The sequence below is a fragment of the Magnolia sinica genome, chromosome 15, assembly GCF_029962835.1.
Source record: "Magnolia sinica isolate HGM2019 chromosome 15, MsV1, whole genome shotgun sequence".
Taxonomy (NCBI): Eukaryota; Viridiplantae; Streptophyta; class Magnoliopsida; order Magnoliales; family Magnoliaceae; genus Magnolia; species Magnolia sinica.
In genome coordinates this window covers 19,906,201-19,921,491 of record NC_080587.1, presented here as the reverse complement: position 1 = coordinate 19,921,491, position 15,291 = coordinate 19,906,201, and the positions used below count along the sequence as shown (strand labels likewise).

The following is a 15,291-nucleotide window of genomic DNA, read 5'->3' as shown; positions in this document are numbered from 1 at the left end:
ATGTTCAAGTCTTTGAGGGAAACGGGGGTACTAGTCAAAGTAAAGGTCATCTTCTCTGCACTTGAGGGTCTGTGGCTCAGCCCATTCATGAATGGGGCCGACTTGACTGCATGGTCAGATGATCAGGACCACCACCCAACTGCTTACCCCTTCTGTTGTGGATGATTGTATAGAAGACAAACTGATGGTAGAATCTGAGCTACTTGACTTAAAAGCTACATAGTCAAATTATCAAGACTACACATCTGCACACACCTACCATTTACAGGTGTTGTACAAGAAGCACACAGATAGGAGAATCCTAGCTTTCTGATTTTCTCTTGAATGTGGACTATTGGCTGATTTTTTTCATTGCCCGGTTGCTGAATGTTGAAGACTGTTACTCTGACAATAGGATTGTCTGATTGATGTGATATTTATACAGTTGCCTGTCAATCACTGGGCTTATAAGATTGACATACCATATGACCCAGCCTCAAGCCATACATGCCTAGTCAAGCAATAGACCCTTAAGCATAAGGGCAGGCTCCAAATTAAAAATGAGTCAATAGGCCTCTCAAATTCTCTGTCACGGGTGGGAAATCTCGTCTTCGAAAGGGATTCTTTGGGTCGAGCATGGATTTTTTTTTTTCATTGCTTACGAGTTCATCAGCTTCTAGGCTTCACGAATACGTTTTGGGAAGCAAAAGTGACTTTACTAGCTGTTTTTAGCTCTATCCTTGTATTGAATTATAAAGTAGAGGTAGAAAGAGAGCTTGTATTTATTTTCAAATGCATGAAATACATATTTGTAGTCTAACTGTTTTGCTTGTTACTAGCAATTAAATAGATTTTATTTGCTATACTTATGTTAAGGAATTGATCGGCCATTCCATTTACTGTTTAGTAGTGGATCTCACTGTTAACCTTTTCTTCGTACACAATTTGAAATTTACCGATGTCAAACAATTCCAATTTGCTGAGTCGGTTCAGTGTCAATTCAATTCAGTGCACTGATTCTCTGCGGTTGTGTTTAGATATGCAAGTGATTTGAATTGAAAACACTCATACAATCAATAAAAGACCAAATTAACTAATTTTCCGAGTTCAATTCACTGTAAGGATGTGTTTGGATGCACCAATTTTAGGTCGTTTGAATGCCTGTAAATGGGCTAAGTTGCAAATGATTTACAGGTAAATCATTTACACTGTTTGGATGGCCTTTTTTTTTGCCTGTAATTTATAGGCTGTAAATGATTTACACCATTTACCCCCATCTCGTTTACAGGCAAAAAGTTCGGATTTCATTTACAGGCTTTCCATTTACAGCCTAATGGTTATAAATGGAAAGAATGGCTCTCCATTTGCAGGACTCGAACGATTTACAGGCTATCCACTTAGTTGCATATCGGAAGGTCCAAATGCATCCTTAGAGAATTAGTGCGCTACATTGAATTAGCAGCAAACTGAACTCAGCCAATTAGTTCGAAAGCAATCCTCCTTTCTTGATAGGATGAGTTTTTATCAGTTGTCCAAATGAAGTCTCAGTAGAATCAATGTTTCAAATTGAATTTGGGGGTTGTTTGGATGCCAGTAAACCATTTAAGTTGTAGTACAGGTGTAAATCATTTACAGCTCAAAGCCAACCAACCCCTAAATTCAATTTGAAACATTGATTCTACTGAGACTTCATTTGGATGCACAACTGATAAAAACTCATCCTATCAAGAAAGCAGGATTGCTTTCTTGATAGGATGAGTTTTTATCAGTTGTGCATCCAAATGAAGTCTCAGTAGAATCAATGTTTCAAATTGAATTTGGGGGTTGTTTGGATGCCAGTAAACCATTTAAGTTGTAGTACAGGTGTAAATCATTTACAGCTCAAAGCCAAACAGAACAGGCTGTAAATGATTTACACCCGTAAATCATTTACAACTTAAACGGTAAGTGCATGATGATTTTCATTTTGACTCATGTTTATTATTTTTATTATTCTCAATATCAAAATGTTCATGCAAGGGCCTGTGCCAAGGACTGAGCCTGGCCCAATTGACAATACACCCTAAAGGGGCTGATGGGCCTCAATCAACCAAGGCCAGACCTGAGCTGATTAGTAGACAATTGATCTTTCAAGTCTAGGCCCATCCCTGGGTTTGGAACCAAGCCCAAGCCTGTATATGGTCAGACTAGGCTCAATAGCCCAGACTGGATGTTCTGATCCATTTATGGTGTTATTGGGTCTCAATGAGAGAAATCAGTCAGGGTTTCAGTGACTTCCCACGCCTATTCAAGGTTGGCGCAGCTAACCTGAAGCAGGGGCTTGCCTTTTGCGAAGTGTTATTTCCATCTGCCTTTGAGGTTTTTCCGAGTGTTTGTTACCACCTTGAGCATATCCTACAATTCTTACCCAAATATGTATTCATGCATGCATGTTCTAGTCGATGTTGTTGCATGGTATCAATACACAACATTAGCTGTACTGAAAGATGTCATTAACACACGATTTTCTAATGAGCTCGGATCTAATACAAAGTTTTGTATGTGTCCAATGTGCATCTAAGTGTGTCTAAGCATGTTTATGTGGATATGAGTGTGTTCCAAGTGCGTCCAAGCATATCGCGCTTTACCAAACTTAAACACACTTGGACATATTTAAGTCACTCTCATGCACTTAAATTCACTTAGACAAACATTGTAAACGTGTAAAGCTTTGTATTGGGTCGGGTTCTTTTGTAATTATACAGTGGACAGAAATATCTTCCAAACGCCAAAATCAAGAGGGTAGTGTTATTAGAACACTTTTTGAATTCCTCCAATCCAAACGACACCTGAATGTTCTTGGAAGCTAGGAAGATGAAGAACTTACTCTTGAAAATTTAAATTAATTAAAAGCATTTTTCACATCTCATCTTCATGGTATTGATCTTTATTTGTGTTCTTTCCTTCATTACTTTCATCTATATAAAATGAGGCCATATCCACTAAAAACCTTTGCATGATAACCTTGACCTACAAATCATTTTGTGGGGCCACTATGATTTTGTATTGACAATCAATCCACCTATCATGTGTGCCCCCTGGGTTCTCCTTGGCTGCCAAAATCGGACAAATCCAAAACCCAGGTGGGCCACACCAGGAACAGACCGCATTGATCCTTACAAGAGTTTTCTTGCCATTTTTTTTTTTTTGATAAACTGACAGGGGATTGAATAGTTTTCGGGTCCAAGGTTTCTACAATCCGAGCCCAAATCGACGATGTTCCTCCGGAGGGAGCTTGTTCTTTTTTGCATTCTTTTATTAAAAAAATGAAAAAAAAAAATGCTCCTTAGATTTTCGATGAAATGGATTGGATTTTGTCAATGTCCACCTGAAAACATATGACCAAATATCTCATCAATCATGGAACTAATTATAACCAGTTGTGGGGCTATGCAATATGTTACCGCATCCATCAGCTGCTTGACTTTTGATTCGTTGAGTTTTGATCCTAATCTGGACAGCCCAGTTTTCAACTCTTCATACGTAATTGTACCGCTCTGATCCGTCTCCATATTTTTGAACATTTCTTTTAGACTCTTGATTTCTTCCTCAGAAAGATTTTCTGCAATGACCTTAAAAAAATCCACCAGGCGCATTCATGATCAGAGCAATGCAGGTGAAAAGAACTACACATGAGTTGAGTAACTGACTGTTCCTTAGAGCAAGTTTCTTTAGCTTGTTCATTGCCCTGAATTACTTCATCCTAGTCAGCACCGCGCTATTGATAGGTTTGTCAGGTGCTTCACCATCTTCTCTCATCCACGGATGCTCTGGTTTATATATCACGAAAGCAATTATATATTGGTTCTGGATACTATATTTACAAAGAAAAAGATGAAACAATTTAGATGGGAATAAAATAAGTTCAGGTGTTGCATTCACGTACACACATATGCCACGAGCATCAGCTGAAGATGCTGGGGAAAAAGATGGGTAGAATTTTTCAGAAAAAAAAAAGGTGAAATTTTGTCTGTTCTACGCACTTTAAACCTCTGTTTCTCACGCATGGGTAGGGGTGTCAAGTACAGGTATGGACCAAGGTGTTCCAAAACGGTAACGGTGGTCGTAACGTTACTGTTATAATACAGGCCATAACGGCCGTTACAGCCCCCGTATCGACCATTTATTATTATTATTATTTTTTTTAAAAAAACTGTTATTGGACTGTTATGGTCCATTACAGGGCCGTTACGGGACCGTTACAGCCTGTTTTTCTGTAATGGCCATTATGGCCATTTCGACCCCATAATGCGTAACGGTTATGACCACAACGGCCATTACGTAACCAATTTTGAATACCTTGGTATGGACACTAGTACAGAATCTCAGACTACATGAGCATAGTTTTATATTTAATTTTTTATTACTTTCTATGATAAAGATCCCCTACAACCAGTTGCATGTGTTCAGATGCAGCCTGGCTCACATGTGAAGTGTGCACGAAATCCAAGCCAGTCAAAAGTTAGCCCACGCCATGGAGATTGCCCAGCATGAAAGTAAGAAAATCTTGGTCCACCCATCAGTTGGCCAAACATGTAAGTTGACTTGGTCCTTTGTCTGGTCTAGTTTATACTATACACTGTGGCCCTGCATGATGGGAGGTCTGGCCCAATTCTTAAATAAGCAGGTCTTCATAATAAGACCCACCATGGGCACAGTAGAGTTTTCTACGCATGTTGGCAACTGAGACAGGTTGCATTTGAAGTTCATCATTAAACCATTTTGTAAGTGATGACTCCTCATTTTCTAGGGGTAAATGGTTTAACGTATTATGGATTTACAATTTAAAAAATAAAAATCGAGAAACATTTGGGAGCTGAGCCATATCAGATGCGGATCCCATACATTAGTGTCCTGTTTGACGTTCACACATTTGAAGGATCCAAGTATCAAATGTTAAACCATCAGCAACAAGACATCAAGGCCACTACACAACAGTACATGAACAGCCAACCTTTAAAATACAAGCTTGAACTCACCAAGGACTTGGGCGGCAGTTATACGGTTTTTTGGATCCTGCATTAACATCTTCCTTATGAGATCCTTTCCATGATCAGATATAGAAGGCCAGGGTGCGCTTTTGAAGTCGATTTCACCTTGTAATATAGCATCAAATATACCTTTCTCTATCTCTGGAGTTTTAGTCATCCAGGTATCACATTCAACAATGGAAGGTTCAAAGATGTGGAAATATTAGTTTCATGAGAATCCTAAAAATTTCTCTGGAAATACAAACTAAGAAGTTCACAAGTCCACCCACACCACCATATGTGCCTATACACATGATCAAAAGTGACAACATAACACTTGATACAGACACCTAGAGTGGGCCAGCCCCACTGGGCACATGATCTGGTCCAAAGATCAGGCTGTCAACTCATTGTTGACTGCACATCCGAAAACAATAGATCACAGGGATTGCTGATGGTCCACGTTCAACTTACATGTGGCCTGCTGAATGACAGGACAGAAAAAATCTTTTCGCCAGGTTGTGTACCATGTGTAGCATACCTAGTGACTGCTTGGATGACCACAAAATGTCCAATTGGAACTTACAGCCATGTGTAGAGGTCCAGTGAGGACATTGCAGGTGGGCTTCTAGTAAAACTCCCAACACGTAGGTGCCGCTTCATAAAACTTATTTTCATATCCTTTCGCAAATCAAATTATTAAGTGCTTAAATTAATTTTCACTGAAAATATGGATCTTTTTCAGTTCCCCCGCCTTCACTTAATGCTAAAGGCTGAACGCTGAGAGTGGTGGTGCATCACATTAAAATTTCTTTTCACTTCTGACTAGAATATCACTAAAATTATTTCAAAATTACAATTCAGCACTTGACTTAATTTTCAGAGCTTCTGTTTCAGTTTATCAAACCAAAACTTAAATAATAATTAATGATTTTACTTACCAGCCCAGAATGGGGGCACACCACTGAGAAGAATATATAAGATGACTCCAGCACTCCAAACATCGATTTCTTTCCCATAGTTGCGGCGTAACACTTCCGGGGCTACATAGTAAGCACTGCCCACAATTTCCTGGTAAATTTTCCCTGGACATTTATTTGGAGTGGCATATGTATTCAGTAAGAGGGAATACATATTTTCCAACCAAAGGATACAACAAGCTTTCAAGAGGCTTTTATGTACGGATGAAATAGAAGGAAAGAAAATACTTTAAAAACTTCCAAGAACTGACAAACACAGGTACAGTTATGGAGAAGGAAAAGAGAACAGAGAAATCATGAACCCATGCATTTGATTGAATATACTCTAGTATCATTGTGAGCCATACCCAGTTCATTAAGGAATACCCGAAATTTTTATGTGCCTGGCCTTCCAAGAACAGGTCATCAGTTTCATCGAAGTCCATTTGCTTGGTCAATCCTTCCATAATGACAAATCTCGTTCTTGCCAATTTCTCTGCCAGGAATTTCTCAGCAGATAGGTTTTTCTTGGGATATTATCAGGAAAATCTTGCCAAAAATATAAATTTTTTATTTTTTTTGAAAGGCAACAACACCACCAGGGCTTGAACCCTAGATCACTCACATACACTATACTCTCTACCAGCTCAAATTATAAATATTATAGTGATATCAACGGAAAAATATTTATTGTAAATTAATAAATACATTTAAAATATATATATATTGTTGGAGTGATAAAGTCCCTTGATATACATTGATACACCACACTCTGACAGCTTAAGCTTTTGGAGTAAATGGTTGTTTGACATGGTATCAGAGCAGAAGGTCTTATGTTCGAATCTCGAGAGCAACAAATATGCCTCGCAAATATATTATTCTCCCACGGGGGGTCCTGAAATATCAGGTCCAACCCAAGGACCAGGAAATCAAACCGGGCCTATTAATGGTGTGAGCGTCCCTCCACCCTCGTCAGTATATATATATATATATATATATATATATATATTCCTTAGGATCTTACTATTTTCCAGTTGATATCGCAATAATATTATTGTGAAAAAAATGTGATATTATAAAATCTGCATTTCGAAAATCTCACCATAATATCATTTGGTGTATTTTTCACAATATTTACAAAATCTCAGCAATATTTGTCAAACTGAATCCTTCAAACAATTTTCTCCGGTGAAGTGGCAATCCATTTTATATGGGTGTGATCCGTCTACAAAGTATTGGATCAAAGATTGTTGCCAACAATTCTGTTTTCATGATCACGAACTTCGGAACTATTTGGCATCACCAGCTTAAGAGAATGACCATACGATCCATACAAATTCAGTAATAATCAAGGTCGTTGCGCAATACTTACCGTCAACACTTGATCGGGTAATATTTCTAAATTTTATTTTTCCAGATTAAAAGATATCCTCCAACAGAAGCCCATGGCATATAGCAGGTCTGATTTTGTTACTTTATGATAGCCTTGAATTTTTTGTACTAGACAATGGATACGTTTGAAACGCCATATTAACCGGTGGTGATTCATCCATCGTAAGTGTGACATATGAATACCATCTAAATTGTGCAACCCAACATGGATGGAACACCGCCCCCGAGACTGCTAATGATTGAATGATCAGGCCAGCCAGTGGCCATAAAATGGATGGTTAACAGGAAAATGGTCAGTGACCCAAGTAAAATAGGGAAATTATATGTGTATGCTCATCTGATTGGTTTGACTTTTGGGCCATGCTTGATACACAATAGGGCCCAGGATCAAGTTGTGGTATAAACTGACATACATGTATGCCAGTGCATAGCAGCCACCAATTAATAGTGCATTCTCTACCGAGTTGCTATTGTCCCTATGTCCCCAAAGATTTTAAATGACATGTGGGATGTACAATCATAATCAGGATTGTAAGCAGACTATGGCAAAAGAATCACGCTAATCAGATGATCTTAACCCTTTGAATGGGGCCATTTTCTTTTTCTTTTTCTTTTATTTTTACAACCATCTATTGTTTACGAGCCATATATCACATTGTTAGAGTCATCAAACCAAAGTGATGTTTCCAAAATGATGATTGGACCTATTTTGATTCTCTACTCAATCTTGACAGTCCATTTTTCATGCTATTGATCGGATGTTTAGGACCATCCGATTGGTATGATTTTTGCAATATAGCTTGATCCTAGTTGTATAAGGAATGAACAGTTCAAATCCACGATAGGCCATCCCACATGTCATTTAAAAGATTTGGGGACATTGCTAACATACCCATGAATGAGGGGACGTTGCTACAAGTGACCCATCTGGTGTATCTGCTATTCATGTGTCTAGGTCCACACATCTTATCCTTTTGATCATGGATCTTTGATACCGGCACCATTGATCACATGACTGGACAAGAATGTAATTTTCTTTCATATTCCTACTTTCCCCATTATATTAAATTGGGTGATGGATCCTATTTCAGAGTTGCTAGGAAGGGATCTTATTGGCTCGATTCTTCTTTAGAGTTACTTTTTGTTCTTCATGAACCATGTTCCATCTTTTCCTACTAATTTTCTTTTCGTGAGTGCTTTAACCGAGCAACTAAACTGTCGCATTACGTTTTTCCCTTCCCATTGTATTGTTCAAGATCCACGGACTAAGAGAAGGATTCATGGTGGACGTGCTCGAGTGGTGTACCTACTTTTCCAGAGTCAGGTTTACGTAATACTGAACGCGTACAACTTTGGAATACACACATGGATCATATGCCGGTCAAGTCACTTGGAGTTTTGTTTCCAAATAATTTGGCGAGTCACCTTCAATGTGATAATTATTAATTTTTTAAACACTGCCTAACCATTTATTCTTCTAGTGATAATAGCGTTGCTTCCTACTCCAAGTACTTATGCCTTCGGTTGTAAATATTTCATTTCATTCATGATTATTCCCGTTTTACTTTGATATATCTTTTGTAGAATAGAAGTGAGGTACAATCAATTCTAAAACTGTTTACCAAAATGATTCAGACAATTTGATGCTCAAATTGATGTTTCCCAAGTTGATAATTTTAAGAAATACATGTCATGAGCAATGTTTAAAGTATTGGGATCACTACAAGTATAATTGTCATCCATAGATTGAGTCATCCATCCTTTGATTCTCAAAATGAATCCTCAAATAATCACATCCTTAAACAACCTGAGGACCTAAGCCGTACAACTAATTGGTCCATGATCTACATCCGGACTAGGGTATAAATCCCATCATTGGATCCTTCGAGATTGGTAGATAAAATCCTAAACCCACATTTTTTTTGGTGGCCCATTCAGGGATTAAGATATTCTGGGTATCAAACTAACCATCCAAGTATAATTTCACTAACTTTGGAAACCTATAGAACCACTAAGATCAAGGTTAGAAGCTATCCGACCGTCGAATTTTATAGCATCAACACCGTCAACCTTGCTAATAATAAATCAAACCAATCAGCCCATCCAAAACTTTAATACCAACTAATCTTCAGCCTTAGGTATTTAATGATACTCCAGAAAGGAATGGACGGTGTGGATCGTACTGTCAATCGCGTGGACCCCACCTTTAAGGTCGTGCATGAACACAAACTATGCGCACCCGCAAAACGCTGGACCATGCACACGGTCAAATCGGGCTTGACCCGATGAAACCAAAGAAAGGCAGGGAATTTCTCCCCTTTTCCCGCCGTTTGAAATTCAAACGGCAGGGATTACTTTTACCCCGAAACGGCCCACCATCAAGGGCCATCTCTAAAATCCAAACCGTCCATCACACTCAACAGGGATCACCGACAAAACTCATGGTGGAAACCACCGGTGATAGTCACTTCTGCAACCACGAGCTAGGGACGAACTCGACTAGCGCACGTAGCTTCTGACGGAGGAGAAAAACCACGTCGCATTGCTCTGCTAGCGGTTTCATCCACTTCGGAGACAGTCGGAGGCACGTCCACGTACCCCGTGAAGGCCAAGTCACTCATTTCCATAAATATCTACTCCCAGCCGAAAGGCGGAAGGAATATTTCCGTTCTTAGGCTGGGAATATCTCAACCATTCCATGTCATCTGGAAGATTCTCCTCGACGATCCGGGACGTCAAAACTAGGGCTGCAAAGAGCCTAGAAACAGGACGAGAAATTGAAGAGATGATGGCGAAAAATCAAAGCGGCGCGTGTCATTCTTCATCTTAGCAAAACGAGATAATGATCAGCACTTCTTTCACCTTAAGGTGGACCCCACATATGTCCTAGGTGTCATCTGGTCCATCCAAACGACCCTGATCGATGGTTCAACGGGTCAGTTGGAAAAAGCCATGATCGTCAGGTCTTCTTCTCCAAAACGACCGAAAAACCCAAAATACGTAAGACACGTCTGTTGGCGAATCTGAGCCATCCAAAGTGTGTCCCACCTCGTCAAAAGCTTATCGGAAACAACTATCCGAGCCCATACAGTCACTGCATCAGATGTAGAAACCCGTAAGAAGAATTCTCAGTTTTTCTCTCACTAATAATCCTACTAATCCAGCGTTTAGTGCGGAAGCTGCTAGAAACGGAATCAAAGGCTATAAATAGCCGGTTATTAGGGCATTTTTCGAGAAAAGGAAAGAAAGAGACAAAAAGAGAAAGAGAGAGAGAAAGAGTGGGCCGGCCGCTGGAACGAGTCGCATGCTCGACTCAGTTATGTGGTCCGTCTGCTGTGAAGAAAACAAAGAGTGAGAGAGAAATAAGACAGAGAGATGGGAAGTTCTAAGGAGTGAAAAGGGTGAAAGATGGGAAGAGGTGCGGCCGGGGAGAGTTCCAGCCGTCCATCAGGGACCGGGCGACCTCCTCTGTTCAGTTCAGTCCAGAGCCGGGTCTCAGCCATCGATATCGACTCGAGCCAGTCAGGACTGGACCTTCGTGATGCCGGCAATCCGTTCCACTCCTGATCAGGTAACCACACCAACCCTCCCTCAGTTCTTGTTGAAATCCGCCTGCCCGGTTGACTGTATTCACAGTCACCTCAACTTGGTCACGAGTTGAGTGAGTCAGCTGCATTTCTAGGTGGAAAAACCCAGATCTGGATCCATGGCAGTGATCGGCCTGCCTTGCACAAGGATTAACACCACGATCCGATCTCAGATGACTTCACCCAGTTACACGCTGCTAGCCAAAGGAACTCGGCTGGATCGAGCTAACACTGAGTCAACTCAATGCTCAAAGTCGGGCCGACTCGGTCAGTTTCCCGACTGAGTCAGGTCGACTCCGATCATCTGGTGATGATTTGAAGTTGCATGGCATTCTAAGGATTTGCAACCCAACTTTGATGATGGTAGATTTATTAAAACTAACTCCTGTAATCGTTAGTGAAAACTCCATCTGAGTCAACTCAGTCATGACTCACTGGAATTTTGAAATGCCTCATCCAGGTACTATTTGTGACCGATATCCTTGGAAGACACTCCATCCTTCAATCAGTCCAAACCAGTAAGTAGAAGTTATATTCTATGTAACTATATTAAGCTAAATGTGAGTTAAGATTAGAAATTAGAACTTACATTTGTTTGGATTTTAGGATCATCACACTCACCACTTGGGAACATTGCAAATCGGAGAAAATACCCCCAAGGTGAGGGATATCCCAGATGGCTTTATTCATTTCATTAAATTCTAAGGTTGTTTAAACTTATAGAGATACTATAATTGTGTAAATAGTACTTGTGCTTTTTACTAGGAATTGATATGGATGTGCATGTGGGGATACCTAAGAATGTGTGACTCTAATCCATTTCATGAAAATTGTATCACGCTCATTATAACCCATTTGAAGTCACTCAAGTACTTTTCTATTTGTTAGGAACTCTAGTCTCCCACTCTAACGTTAAGTTTTCTCCATTCATCCTCACCTAGTTAGGTTCGTTCTAATTTGAATACCGCTATATATGAGCAAGTTAATTCTCTAGTTTTCCATATGAATATGATGAGCATGAATTAATACATTAATTCCATTACTCATACCTCATATTTGATCATTCCGGAGTTAAAACTTGGCTTTATACTATCTTTGATAACTTGGTAATTGCATGATGTTGAGCATAATCCCACAAGAAATGACAAGGGTTATTAGATCTCATCTTATAAATCTAGGTTATGGGATATTATTTTCCATGAAGAATGTGGATAGCTGTGATTGTGTTTGGATAGTTAGTATATTGGGATCTTTGATAAATAACCTTGTTAACATTTTGGAGTTATATGAGTATCATGGTGCATGACATTCACGCATGACATATGAGCTTTTCCGAGTGATCAACGTAAACCACACTTTGTTTAATTTACTGTAAGTCCTGTTACTTCAGTTAAACTCTCAGGGCATGTGTATTTGTGTCACTTTGGGTGCTCTTTCTCTTCATGAGGCTTTTCCTGGATTAGACACTCCTCGGGCGTACCCCGTATATTTTTTTCAGGAGATATCCTTGGGTGCACTCTCTTACATGACTTTTTCTAGGTAGATAATCTACCGCGGACGGTCTGCATGGTCTTTTCCGGGTGGCTATAGTTCTCCTTGGGCGTACCTATGATTATTTTTTCGGGTGACTAGTCCGCCTTGGGCGGCCCTTTATTTTGACAGTTGGATGTGCATCCCCAGATCTGTGACTTGTACATACATTCATACACCCATACATTCATTTATAATTTCATGATTAGTCTCCTTGTATTTTGAATATGTTTAAACTATTTGGGAATGATATGATATGCGTGAATCCTTGCGGGAAGTTCCAACTAAGTTTTCACTCACCCAATCGTGCGGTTGCACCAAATAGGCATAGGTATGATGAACAGGTGGAGACCCCTATGATGGGATCCCAGGGACGGCTGAGGTGGAGTTAGGCAAGGAGGGCCTCTATGCCATTGCAGTTGAGCCGTTGGAGCTCGACCGATAATTTAGGATTTAGTTGCCTTCATATTTCAGATTTTGTATCTTGTTTGAATTGTAATAAAATATTTCCCCTGTTGTGAGATTTCATTTTGCTCTCATTCATATGTATTAAGCTTCTTTGTTGTTACTCTTGATATCCTTAGTTTATGCAATGTTTCCTTACTCCAGGTTATAGAATTTGCCGCTATTTAGATGTATGTTAGTCCACCTCATAATGTAACCCTCGGGTTCTCTATGAGGAGCGACTATCCTCGGGTTTTGAGACCCAGGGTGTTACACTTGGCAATAGTTAACCCCCTTCATATCTTAAAGCTCAATTCTCCTTTGTTCAAAATTCCTCCTAAAGTGTTTGGGTGTTTGTGCTTTGTTCATGCATTGGGATTTGACAGTGATAAGTTAGGATATCAATCTTCTAAATGTATTTTCTTTGGGTATGCATCAAGAGAAAAGGTGTGTAAGTGTTATTCACTTGAAACGAAGAGGAAGTATATCTCAAAAGATGTCACAAGTTTTAAGAATGTACAATACCTCAATTCAAGGGATACTGAACTTGCCCCTTCATTTGGTGAGGCATTTCTCCCTCCTATCACAGAAGACGACGGTCCTTTTTCATGTTCCTCATGAGTCCATAGAAAAACCTCTTTATGTATATATCCACAAGAAGAAAGAGAGAAGTCTTCAAAGATGATCAACCACCGCCTCTCTACCACCTCAGTGCCAAAATAGGACAATTATTCTTTTCCTTCTGAGCAAATTCCCTCTGCAACTCCATCTGAGCTTATGATTGCTCTTTACAAGGCTAACTAAGCACATATAGTTTCAGAGAGGATACAGAAAAATATGATATCCCAACACCCAACGGAGCACTGAAAATAGAAATATATTCTCTAACATTTATAGAACTACCCAAACTAATACTGTGAGCAGTGATATTACAATGCTACCCTTTAGAAAACATAACATTTTGACAATTGGCAAAGTCTCCTCTATGTAAGCCAAAACCTCAAAGAAATATCCAAAAGCCACTTGTGCCATAGTTTACCGTCTTACCATCAAATCTAACCATTGAGAAAAGCCACTTGTGCTAGATGACACATCAAAGGTGGTCATGAGATCAATGAATTCTGGTGACATCATCAATTAGTTATCTCCTAGAGCGCTTTGATTCAATAAAAGTGAGTCTCATAGAGTGGGACAACACTTAAATGCTTTGGATCATTGACAAAAAACTAAGTATGATTATATGCTCACAAAATGAAATCCACAAGGATAATCTTTTGAAGAGTGTCTACAAGAGGAGAACATTGCAATCAATCTGCAAGTAAATCATGCACACATGTCATCTTGTGAGTGTCCATATCATCTTTCGATTTATTTTATTTTATTTTTAAAAGTGATTTATTTTGACAAATAAATCGAGTATGTTCATGTGTTCACAAAATGAACAAATGGAATACACAAGGGTAGTCTTCTTTCTTTTGGGGATTAGATTATCCAACTGGAGCAGATTTCAGTTGTGTACAATCCTGTATGGGGACAACAATTTGAACAGTCCAGATTGAAATATAAGTATGCAATATGATCCATGAAAATGCATGCTAGATCATACATAAGAAAAAAGGGCAGCCTAATCTGACAGCTAGAAATATAGGAAATGAAAAACCAAGATTTTTTTTTATTTTTTAATTGCAGGCTAATACAAATAAGCATCTTACCCTCCTCAATGAAAACGGATAGACCAAAACCTGTCACCTTGAGCGGCGAGTCGTCCTCCTTACTGACCAATAAGAAATTCTCCAGCTTGATATCCCGATGCATCACCCCCATAAAATGGCAGACGTAGACGACATTGACAATGGAACGGCCGATGGCAGTAGCGGCACGCTCCGAGTAACTACCGTTGGCAATGATCCGATCAGAGAGATTCCCGGCAAAGCAGAGCTCCATGATTAAATGGATGCTCTGGTGGTCCTCATAGGCGCCCTTGAATTCGACAATGTTTGGGCTGGTCAGTGAGATGTTGCATGATGAGGATCTCTCGATGCACGCCCTCGACGTTGCTCTTGTGGACAAGCTTGCGCTTGGAGATGGATTTGCAGGCGTATTTAAGGCCTGTAGACTTTTCAGTACAAAGATGGGTCACCCCGAACTGTCCGCAGCCTAATTCCCTGTCGAGAGTGGAGGAGTTGACAGCTGATAAGGGTTTTGAGAGGATGGTTCCACTGTGGGAGGATGTTGGAGGGTTTATGAGGGATGTATCAGAAAGGTGCGATCTTGGTAGTGGTAAGCGTTGTTGTTGTTGTTGCTGCTGTTGCGGTTGAGCTTTCCTTTGTTGTTGGAGAGGAGGGAAGTTACCCATTTCGGGAGATGGTTTTGGTTTTCTTGCCTGCTTTA

At 39.7% G+C, this 15,291-nt stretch overlaps 1 pseudogene; it reads right to left on the bottom strand.

Annotated features, from left to right (window-relative positions):
- Window positions 1-3,674: 3,674 nt before the first annotated feature.
- LOC131227833 (calcium-dependent protein kinase-like) lies at window positions 3,675-15,291 on the bottom strand (annotated as a pseudogene).